The following is an 11,187-nucleotide window of genomic DNA, read 5'->3' as shown; positions in this document are numbered from 1 at the left end:
AAGCCACCAGGTCTGGGACTTGAACTGCAATTGACCATGTGGGAGTCCATCCATGTAACAAAAACACTATCTGTTGGCCCCTTAGAGCTGTTCTAGAACCCTCTGCAGAGACTTCTCATTCTTTGGTTGCTTTCTTTCCTCTGATTCATTCCCTTGAACCTTGGTAGAATGTGGCAGGGTTGCTCAGTAGGTAAGATGCAGACACAGGAGAAACTTCCTAGGTCCTATTCCCTCCCCCATGCAGAACTCCCTGTAAGGACTTGTACTCATACTTCAAGAAAAAGCTATTCTTTCAGTAGACATTAACTGTCATACTTTTGTGTGTCAAGCAGAGTTTCACCCCACCACCTGCTAACTCAAGTCAACTGGCTAGATTCAAACTGCCTAGGTTTGAATTCAGGTGCCACCATTTACCTGTTGTGTGACTTTGGGAAACTCTTTGTGAAGTGAGGATAATAATAGCGGTCTCTTGTTCCTGATGATGAAATGAGGTAGAGCATTTAAAAGAGTGCCTGTATACAGTAAACATAATATTACGATATAGACATAAAAATAAGCTCTCTGTCATAGATGATGAGAACGCAGGGATTCTCCTGACCCCATAGAGCCTTCATGTGGACATGGAGACAGGCAATACACATGTAAACAAACAAATAATATAATTGTAATGTCACAAAGGAAAGTGAAATCAGCAACAGGAGAGAGGGTAAGTAGCAGGGAGGGGGCTAGAGCAGAGGGGTGTAATTTTAACGAAGCAGTCAATGAAGTCTAACAGAGCTGGGAGTATTTGCACAGAGAGCAGACATGACAAGCACCAGCTGTAGAAAGATCAGCAGGGAGAGGGACCAGCAGATGGTGTAATGGTTATGTCTCTGGATTCTCACGTAATCAACAGCAGTTTTAGGCCCAGACCCAGTGGCTTAAAACTCATACTGGGTGTATGTGTGTGTGTGTCCCCAATCTTGAGAGATGAATGGAGAAGAAGGGATTGTGATGTGGCCATCCCCCCTGGGGGGTGATTTCTTTCTTTCTGTCTCTGTCTCTCCTGTGAGCATACTCATTCTATAATAGTCTATCTAAAACAAAGAAGGAGGAGGAGGAGGAGGGAGAGGAGGAAGAGAAGAAGAAAGATCAGCCGGGAGAATTCTAGGAGGCAGGAACAGCATGTGCAAAAGACCCATGTGCTGAAGGAAGAGGAAGGTGGGTGAGGCTGGAGTATGGGGCCAGGAATGGGGTGGCAATGGGAAAAATCAAGTGCGAAGGAGAACAGAGAGACAGAGAATCATGCCCAGGTCTAAAGGGGCCCTATGTGTCCCATCAAGAAGTTAAGATTCTCTTCTAATTAAATTGGATCATCAGAAAAGCCATGACACATTTTTGCATTGAAAAATACATCATGACTTTTCCATCTACCCAATAATAGGAGATTGTTTTCATTTCCCAGGAGAAATGCTGCAGCCATAAGTTACCACAAATTTGGTGGCCTACAACAGAAAAGTATTCTCCCATTGTTCTGGAGGCCAGAAGTCTAAAATCTTGATATTGACAAGGCCGTGGTCCCTCTGAAGGTTCCAAGGGAGGATCTGTCCTTGCATCTCCCGGCTTCTAGTGGCCTCAGTCACTCCTTGGCTTGTGAGTGCATAGCTCAGTCTCTGTCTCCATCTTCACATGGCTTTTTTCTCTCTCTCTGTGTATCTGTGTCCTGTTTTATTCTAAGAACATAAGTCATTGCATTTGGGGATTAATTCTAATATGAATCATCTTGAAATACTCAACTTTGTTATATCTATAAAAACTCTATTTCCAAATAAGGTCATATTCACAGATACTTCAGACTGGGACTTGGGCATATCTTTTTGGGGAACACAAATCAATCTATAACAGAAGACACTCGTAGTTTAAGCAGAGGACTGGTATGATCTGATTTATGATTTCATAGATCGCACTGGCTGTTGTGTGGAGAATACACTGAAGTGAGCAGGCAAGCCAGGGGAACAAATGCAGGAAGCTGGTCAGAGGTGAGGGCGAGGAAAAGGAAAGCACCCACAGACACTCACAGCGAGGCCCTCGAATTCTCCTGTTGGACACCAATAATTTCACAGATTACGAGCCACAGACAAGGCCACTCTGAAATTCCGTCTGAACACAAAGCATGGACATTATCCAAACCACAGCATTAGTTAAACATCCCTTGACCAGGTTGACATGAGTAATTGCTCCTTTGGAAAAAAAAAAAAATCAATCATGGGGTAGCCCTGTAGCCCAGAGGTTAAGCACTGTGCAGAAGAAGCCAGATCCCACATGGCCAGTTGTGATTTAAATTCTGGCCCAGGAGGCTTTAAAAATAAGCACTGCATACTAGGCACCGCATGCACGCACCAAATCCTAATGAGATGGAGAAACAGAGAAAAAAAGGGGTGAGCACATGATTTTCTCTCTCTCTCTCTGTTATGTGCATGTACCTCACTCTGGCATTAAAAAAATAATAATAAAATCAATCATAGTTCTGACCTTGCTCCATCCTGCACACCTTCTAGATAAGAATGATTAAGATGCCCACTTGTGGGCCAGCCCTGTAGCATAATGACTTGGGGAGCTGGATCCCACATGGACAACTGTGGTTGGAATCTCAGTCCTGAAGGCTTAAAAAGCACACTGGGTACATGTGTATATGCCCCAGATCCCAACAGGATGGAGTAACGGAAGAGAAGGGATTGTGATGTGACCAACCCACTAAGGAGTTGCTGCTACTACATTGAAACTCAGAGTAATTTTTGAATAAGGGACTCCACGTGTTTATTTTTCACTAGGTCCCACAAATTAAGCAACTGGTTCTACTGACAAACACGGACAGCGATTAATGCCAGGGTTATTGTGGAGGAGGAAGTGAGAAGTGGGTGGATTCAAGACTTTGGTCAGGATCTGTAGGATTGGTTGATATTTTGGATATAGGTGGATGAGTGCAGAGAAGAGAGGGGTAACTCCTGCACTTGGGGCTGTGACTTGGGTAGGGATGCCCATGATCAACATGGGAATTATTGGGTGAATAGTTCTGGAGTGGATGCATGGGGGTCAAGAGTCTCAGTTTGGTGAAATTATACTTCCTATAAAACACAGTGAAATAGGGATGGGATATAGCATTTTAGATTTTTTTGTTTGTTTCTTTATTTCTTCACTGAGCAAGAGAGACAGAGACACATACAGATAAACAGCACCCACAAGAGGGTCTTTATTTTTTTAGTTTGCAAGAGAGTGCACACAGTCGCTGGAGAGAGGAAGAAATAGAGAGAGAGAGAGAAAGTGAGAAAGTACTCCCCCATGGGGGATGGTCATGGCCTTTTTTGTGACTTTGGGCACGCATGTACATGCCCTCAGCATGTTTTCCAAGTTGCTGAGTCTGGGACTCAAACCACATGGCAAGGTGGGATTCAGCTGCCTTACCCTCCACACCACTGGCTGGCCAATCCCCAAGAGTGTCTTAACTCTGTGATCTGCCCCCAGCCTGAGCCAGTGCTGGACTGTGGGCACAGGAGTGCTCATCATACGCAGGGAGGTCTCCAGGCAAAAACCAGAATCTTCTTGTGTAGGTCAGCCTCGCAGGGGGTAGTGTTTGCCTGCTGTGCTGTCCAGCCCTGGATGTTATTTCCTTTTTAAAAAACTGCCAGAGGGGACCAGCAGATGGTATAATGGCTACATTGCTAGACTTCCAGATAGTCGACAGTGGTTGAGTTCCAGGCCCAGCAGCTTAAAACTCATGCTGGGTGCATGTGCATGCCTATCCAAAATCCCAAGATGCCCAGAATCCCTAGAGGAGACTAGAAGAGAAGGGATTTTTGGCATGGCCATTTCTGTTGAGGGGGTGATTTCTCACTTTCCCTCTCTCTGTCTCTCTCCAGCAAGTGCACATGCCCTGTGGTAAAAGAAGACTCTCTTAAAAAATTAATAAACTAATTTAAAAAATATAAATATAAATAAAATAAAATAAATTGTCTGAGAGTACATGCATTCAACAAACAGAGAGAGAGAGAGAGAGAGAGAGAGAGAGAGAGAAAGCACTCCTCGCAGTGGGGCATGGTTATATTGTAATCCCAGTCCTTTATTTCTCCAAGCCATCAGGATTTGGGGCATACACTCACATGCTCCTGGCATTTTTTTCAGGCTGCTGGATTGGGATTCAAACCAGGGTCAGTCATGTGGGATCTGGCTTCCAAAGTACAGTGCTTAACCACTGTGGTTTGGAGCTGGCGCCCCTCAGTGTTATAATTTTAAAAATTGGTGACCCTATATTTGCACTATAGTTTTACAAGAGATTACCATTGGGAGAAAACTGGGGAAAGCATACAGGGGATCTCAGTATTCTTTCTTACAACTGCATGTGAATCTATAATTATCTCAAAATGAAAAGTTTAATTAAAAAAAAATCGGTGACCCAGAAAATCAGAATGTGAATGGAGAAAGACAGTCAGCTTGGGGCAGGTGTTATTCATTTGTATTCATCAGTTCCAAATCTGTAAGGAGTTTGGGGGCAGCTCACAGGGGCGGACGTTGCCCAGTGAAGGGGCTGAGTGTGGTGTCTGAGGGGACAGCAGCAGAAATTGCGGCATCTGAGTGTCCTTCATAGTGGTCTCACATTGAGGGCTGCTGAGATGGAGAGTAGCTCCTCCCTCTGAGGTCCTGGGAAATGAGAGGACAGACTTGGCTCTGGAAAGTTCTCTGAGGAAAACAACTTTAGCACTCACCTCCTCTAGCAAACTGAGGCCACTTCAGCAGCAGGATGGACACGGGGTGATGTGGACCTTAAAACCACCAGTAGGAGAGGCCAGGATGAGTCGCCTTGGCCTCCATTTTCATTCTTTCATCAGCTACAGTCAGGCTCCCAAGGGGAAGCATCTCATCTTGATGTTTGCAGATTTATTCACGGAACTCCCCACACATCTGGATGAGAATATACAACTTGCCCCCTGGAGGAAATAGTTAAATGAATCGCTAAAGCACAAAATGTTCCTGTAAAATTGCTTCCATATTTTATTAGACGCAGATGAGCATGAATTATTGGGAAGCCAACAGGAGGCTTTGCAAGTTTGGTTCCTGCCTTTTTCCATAAACAACTTTTCACTGCCTAGATGGTCACGGAAAGACTTTGACAGATCTTGGTTTGGGATGGGACCACTGAATAGCTCGTGCACTCATTCTTTCATCCAGCCATCAGGCATTCGTTGGGCTCCCACTTTGTTTTTGCCAGGCAATGCAAGCTAAATTACAACCGCAGGTTTCCTTCTCATTGGCCTACCTTCAGAGACAACACTGAGTGGACAAGGCTGTTCCGTGATGCACCATTGTTGTTTTACAGTTGTGTGGGGAGCATTGTCCTGTGGGGAGACTCCCTTTCCTGTATCTGAAAGCACCACTGTCTTATTCATGCCACCAAAAAGGCAGTTTTTCACATATTCCTTCATGGTTGGGAATGCTAATTCACATTAAGTTCCCCTTTCATACAAGCTCCTTATTTGCACCAAGGTGTGAAACTTCTTGGAGGGGAGAAGACAGTGGCGCTGGGGTGATACAATGCTCTGTGAAGCTGATCCACATGAGAAGCTGCCGGGTTCAAGTTTGGAGACCTCCCTGAGTACCACAGACACACGTGTGTCCATGATCTGGGATTGGCTGAAGCTGGGGTAGACTGTGGCATGAAGACTGATGATATGTTTGGTCTCTCTGTCTCTCTCACTGGTGGAAGAAATAAATGAATAAAGATGTAAATTTTCTTGGGGGCAAAAATGGACACATTTGTGCAAAACTGGCTTGGAGTTGAATGACTCTTAGTTTCTGACACTGTGTAGCCCTGCCAGGTTGATTCCAGCTGAACATGCAGAGGTTTGGCCTCCAGTTAGAGGCCTTAGCTCAGAGTAGGGAACCTGGGGAGAAGCATCCTCTAGTCTTCTCCCCACTTTGGAGGTTGAATATAACAGTAAGTCTTTAAGGTCTCCAGGACCTGGAGTGATAGGGGATCTTTCACAGGCTCCCTCAGTCACCGCAGAGAGGAGGTGGGTGATTATGAAGGATTATGAAGAGTTTGCATTTGCTGGCTTTGGCCTGAGCAGTGCTGGGGCCCATAGCTGCTGGCCTGATGGTCCACAAGCCCTAGCTCAGTGGAGAAAGGGCCTCACCCCATCCCAAGAGGGTTTCCAGGCCATCAAGAGCACAGTGAAGTGACATCTTGGGGAGTGTGGAATCTGCCCCAAGGGAGACTTCTTAATGAAAAATGAGGGAAGAGCACCCAAAGGTGACATCCTGCAGCATGGTGGCCTTTTGCTGAGCATTCTTACAGCAGCCTAAGCATGGGCTTGAGCAAGGGAGTTCTCCTTGCCCCCAATTTGGGGAGGAGAAATAGCTCAGCAAGTCTCGTCACGCATCTAAGATTACCCAGTGAGTGTAAAGATTGAATTTGAACTTTCTCTTCTTCCTCTACACTGTAGCTTCCCAGACGGGAGCTGTGTCGACCTTTTCAAAGGAAAAAAAGTTGTAAAAGAAAAAAATGTACTAAAAGAGAAAATGCATTGGGGAACTTCTGTGAGGAGTCACCTAGATTGGGAAGGATACCCTTCACCGTATCTGTTTTGAGGTTAAAATGTGAAGGAGAAGGATCCAGAATGTCCAGCAAGGTCTTCCCCTGTCTGAGGGCTGCAGTTTATGATCAACCAGGCAGACACATAGGCTAGCCTTCATTCCAAACATGGGCTTCTGGATTGAACAGAAATTCAGGAAATAGAATTGGTTAGAAACTAACATTGAAACGATTTACTCCTCAAATCCAGAAGGCTCAGAACTCAGGGGGGAGGGAGGGAGTACCTGGTTCTCATTAACTGAGTGCTCCTCAGAAACGCCTTTGGTTCAAACGTTCACATTTGTACTGAAAAATATTTAAAATGTCCATTTTGGTAGATAAAGTAGAATAAACACGGTTGTATCTTTATTTGAGTAATGTAGGGTCTTCTGGGCCAGGGCTTTACCTGTGAATTCTCAGCATGGTCTTTGGGAAACGCCCTACTCTTAGGATCCAAAGTCCCGGGCTGAGTTCAGCTCTGACGCCTACTCTGGTGTGATTTCAGGCAATTCTTTCCTCAGTAGCCGTGAAGAGAGCAGCATTTGCTTTATGGATCATCCCAGGGTGTTACAGCTCACATTACACGAGATGATCTGTCTTTTCACTTTGACTTTTAGCTCACTGTGTAAACACGAATTACTGTAATCAACCAGGTGGAAGGATGTTGGAGGACGCAGGACCAGATGTCTTCTTAAATCCAGGTTAGGTTTGGAAAGTTTCTTCTTCTGTTCTTTTTTTTTTTTTTTGAGAGGTTTTCACTATAGGGCGCGTGCGCTCGCCAGACAGACAGAGAGAGACATAGAGACAGAAAGCGAGAAATCACCCCCCAGGGGGGATGGTCATGCCACAATCCCTTCTCCTCTTGGGATCTTGGGCACGCACACACACACACGCACCTGGTGTGAATTTTAAGCCACCGGGTCCGGGACGCAAACCGCGGTCGACTACGTGGGAGTCCAGCGATATAGCCATTATGCTAACTGCTGGTTCCCTCTTCTGTTCATTTTTTGAAAGTATTTCCTTTTTATTGCCAGAGAGCGCATGTGCTTGCAAGAGAGAGAGAGAGAGAGAGAGAGAGAGAGAGAGAGAGAGAAGCACCCCACAATAGGCACAATTATTCTCCATTTCTCCACCCTATCGGGATTTTTGGAATGTATATAGTGGTTAACCACTATACTAAGAGGCTAGTCCTCTTCCTTCTTTTCTTTAAAGAATTATTTATTTATTTAATTCCATTTGTTATTGTTATTATTATTTTTTAATTTGACCAGAGAGAGAGGAAAAGAAAGGGAAAGTGATAAAGCAAGCCACCAGATCTGGGACTTTAACCTGTTGACCATGTGAGAGTCTAGCACCTTAACATCCACACCTGACACCTGTTGGCACTGAGGCTGGCCCTCTTCTTAAAAAATTTTTTTCGGGACCAGCAGTTAGCATAATGACTATGTCGCTGGACTCCCATGTAGTCGACCGTGGTTTGCGTCCCGGACCTGGTGGCTTAAACCTCACGCCGGGCACGTGTGCGTGCGTGCCCAAGATCCTGAGAGGAGAATGGAGGAGAAGGGATTGTGGTGTGGCCATCCCCTCATGGGGTGATTTCTCGCTTTCTGTCTCTCTGTCTCTCTCTGTCTGTCTGGTGAGCGCACGCGCCCTATAGCAAAAATCTCTCCAAAAAAAAAAATTTTTTTTTTATGTGTGCCCAAAATCCTAGGAGGAGGGGCCTGTAGTTGGCATAATGGCTATGTTGCTGGACTCCCATGTAGTCCATTGGAGTTAGAGTCTTAGACCTGGTGGCTTAAACTCACACCAGACGTGTGTATGTGCGTGCCCAAAATCCCGAGAGGGGAATGGAGGAGAAGGGATTGTGGCATGGCCATCCCCCCTGGGGGGTGATTTCTCACTTTCTGTTTCTCTGTCTCTTTCTGTCTTTCTGATGAGCGCACGTGCTCTATAGTAACTCCACCCCCCACCCCCCACCCCAAAAAAAAAAAATCTTAGGGGAAAGAAGGAGAAAGGATTACAGGTGTGGCCATCCTCCCTGGAGCGTGATTTTTCACTTTCCCTCTCACTGTCTCTCTCCTGCAGTACCCTATAGTAAAAACCTAAAAAATAAAAATAAAGATAAATCTTTATTTATGATAGAGTGTGTGTGAGCACATGTGAAAATAAGAGAGAGAGAAAGAATGAGAGAGGTGAGCATCCTCCATAGGGTCTGATCATGCTACGGCCCCCTTTTTCCAGCCCGTTGGATCTCGGGCACATGTGCACATGCCCTGCATGGCCAGGGGTTTGAATCATGGTCACCATGGGCAATCCAGCTTTTCTTGAGCTTTGCATTACTGCTATACTGTGGAGTTTGCCCAGCTTCTTCTTTTTATTCATGAATTGAAGGCATAGGTTTTGGTAACTTGGTAACTTATTTCCCAGGGGAGGGGGGTAAATATTGAGAGCTACTAGTTACTAGTGGTCAGGTTCAAGCAGAGAGAGGAATCCAGGTGGCTGTTAGGGATGGGGGCAGTCTTGCTGGGGACCATGCAGTTAAGCCTGTGAAACTTGATGCTGACTCTGGGTGGTTGGTGTTGGAATTGCATTGCAGGAATTTCAGAGCCAAGAGAATACCACATTTTATTTCTTCCACCAAGGAATATCTTTCAGGGTGCTTATTTGTGTCAGGCCTGGTGGTGGGTGCCACATGGATCACCTAATTATTGAATGCCATGTTACTAAGTGAATTCATGAAGCTTAGAATATCACCAGTGTCAAAGGGACGACGTGAAAAAAAAATATACTGAGATCGGAGTTACTATTTTGGATAGGATGCACAGATTTGGAGGACCAGATTTTCACATAAATTCATTATACCAAGGAAGTATAAAAGTTTCATGAATTTAAGGGCTGGAAAGTCGTTTTTAACATTACCTTAAGAGGTGCCCCATTTCTTATGAACTCGGGGTCATTTCTTGATGGAGAAAGAATGCTGGCAATGGACATCTTTGTCCTGTCCTGAAGATTTCCTTGGGATGTGCCAGTTGTGGTGAGTTTGCTGAGGGGAAAGCGTTGAGGCTACTGTTAGCAAGGACTTGGAGAAGTACACAGGGCATAGTCTACCAAGAGCAGGAGGTAGAGCTTGAGGTCATCCTGACTCCCCATGGCCAAGAAGCTCTGGTGGATGAAAGTCTACAAGATGCCATCCTGAGGGTCTTCCTGGCCAGAGGAGCATCTGTCTGGGCTTCATTTGTCAAAGAGCATCTGAAAATAAGGAGAAAAATGGGTCAATGTGGACCACCTGGTGAGGGCAGTTGAGCCACCTTTGGTCATCCAGCAAAGTGGCCAGTGAGCCAGGTGCTTGTAAGAATTTCCTGGAAGCAAAAATTACTGAGTAAGTTGGGATTTTCCTACACAATGGAATAGCTAGAATAGCTCCTGAATTCTCATGTTTAGACACACCATTTGGGGATGGAAAAGTGACCCGTTGAGCCGGCGAGTGGCATGGTGATTAAGGCAGCTGGATCCCACAGGACCAATTGCACCATTCAAATCCTGGTCTTGGCAACTTGAAAAACATGCTGGGCATGTGCGTATGTGTGCCCAAAACCCCAAAAGGAGGGAGAAATGGAGAAGGGATTCAAATGTGATCATGCCCCATGGGGGTGTACTTGTTCACCCTCCCTTTTCTTTCTCTCTGACAAACTCACACACCCTCTAGCAAATTAAAAGAAAAAAAGTAAACAGGAAAAGTGACCCTTCTAGCAGCCTTCCAAGATCAGTAAATACAGCACAGTTGAGCAGTGGGCAGCCTCGGGGAGCCAGGAGTGATGTGGGTGTGCCCAAACTCTAGGGTGCTCAGAAATCGTCTCAGAGGCAGCTGGGCTGCAGAGAGACATTATGTTCCCAATGTAAACTCAGGGTGGCAGGGTGTGTCAGTGCAGCATCCCTGGATGGCCTGGTCTCTTGTCCTCCAACGTTTCATACACCCACCGTAAATGGGACCCATTTCATAACTACTCAGGAACTTCTTGGAAATCTGCAAGTGGAGATGGCCCTGTACCTTCTTCAGGTCTTGCAGCAAGAAATTTCTAACGGCCAACATCTAGCTTCCACAAGGGAAAGGGCTAGATGGATACACCATCCTTCTCCTACTGCAGACATGGACCCTGGGGGCTGGAAAAGGGATTCTGACAGAGAGGACCCATTCCCAGGAGAAGTCAAACTCTCCAGCTCCAGGTATTTCAGGGTGGGAGGGGGAATGTGACTGGCCACACTGATGGATGGGGTCTGGCAGTATTGCCAGAAGCCCTTGAGAAGAAGGGGAAATGTGTGTGTGTGTGTGTGTGTATTACTATGAAAGGAGAGTGTGAGTGTGTGGAAGACGTGCAAATGTGAATGTGTCTATGTGTGTGAGTTTATATGAGAGGATTTAATAAAACTTATAGAAAAATGGAGTTAAGGTATGATTTTTTTGGTACAAACATTTAAAAAAATCATGCAGAGTTTTTTCGTAATATGGATTTTCCAGAAACTTTTTAAAGATCCCTTCATATGTGTGAGTATGTGTAAGTATGTGAGTGTGCCTTAGTCTATCC

The sequence above is a fragment of the Tupaia chinensis genome, unplaced genomic scaffold (assembly GCF_000334495.1).
Source record: "Tupaia chinensis unplaced genomic scaffold, TupChi_1.0 Scaffold000279_1, whole genome shotgun sequence".
NCBI lineage: Eukaryota > Metazoa > Chordata > Mammalia > Scandentia > Tupaiidae > Tupaia > Tupaia belangeri.
Note: the sequence above shows the minus strand (reverse complement) of the source record.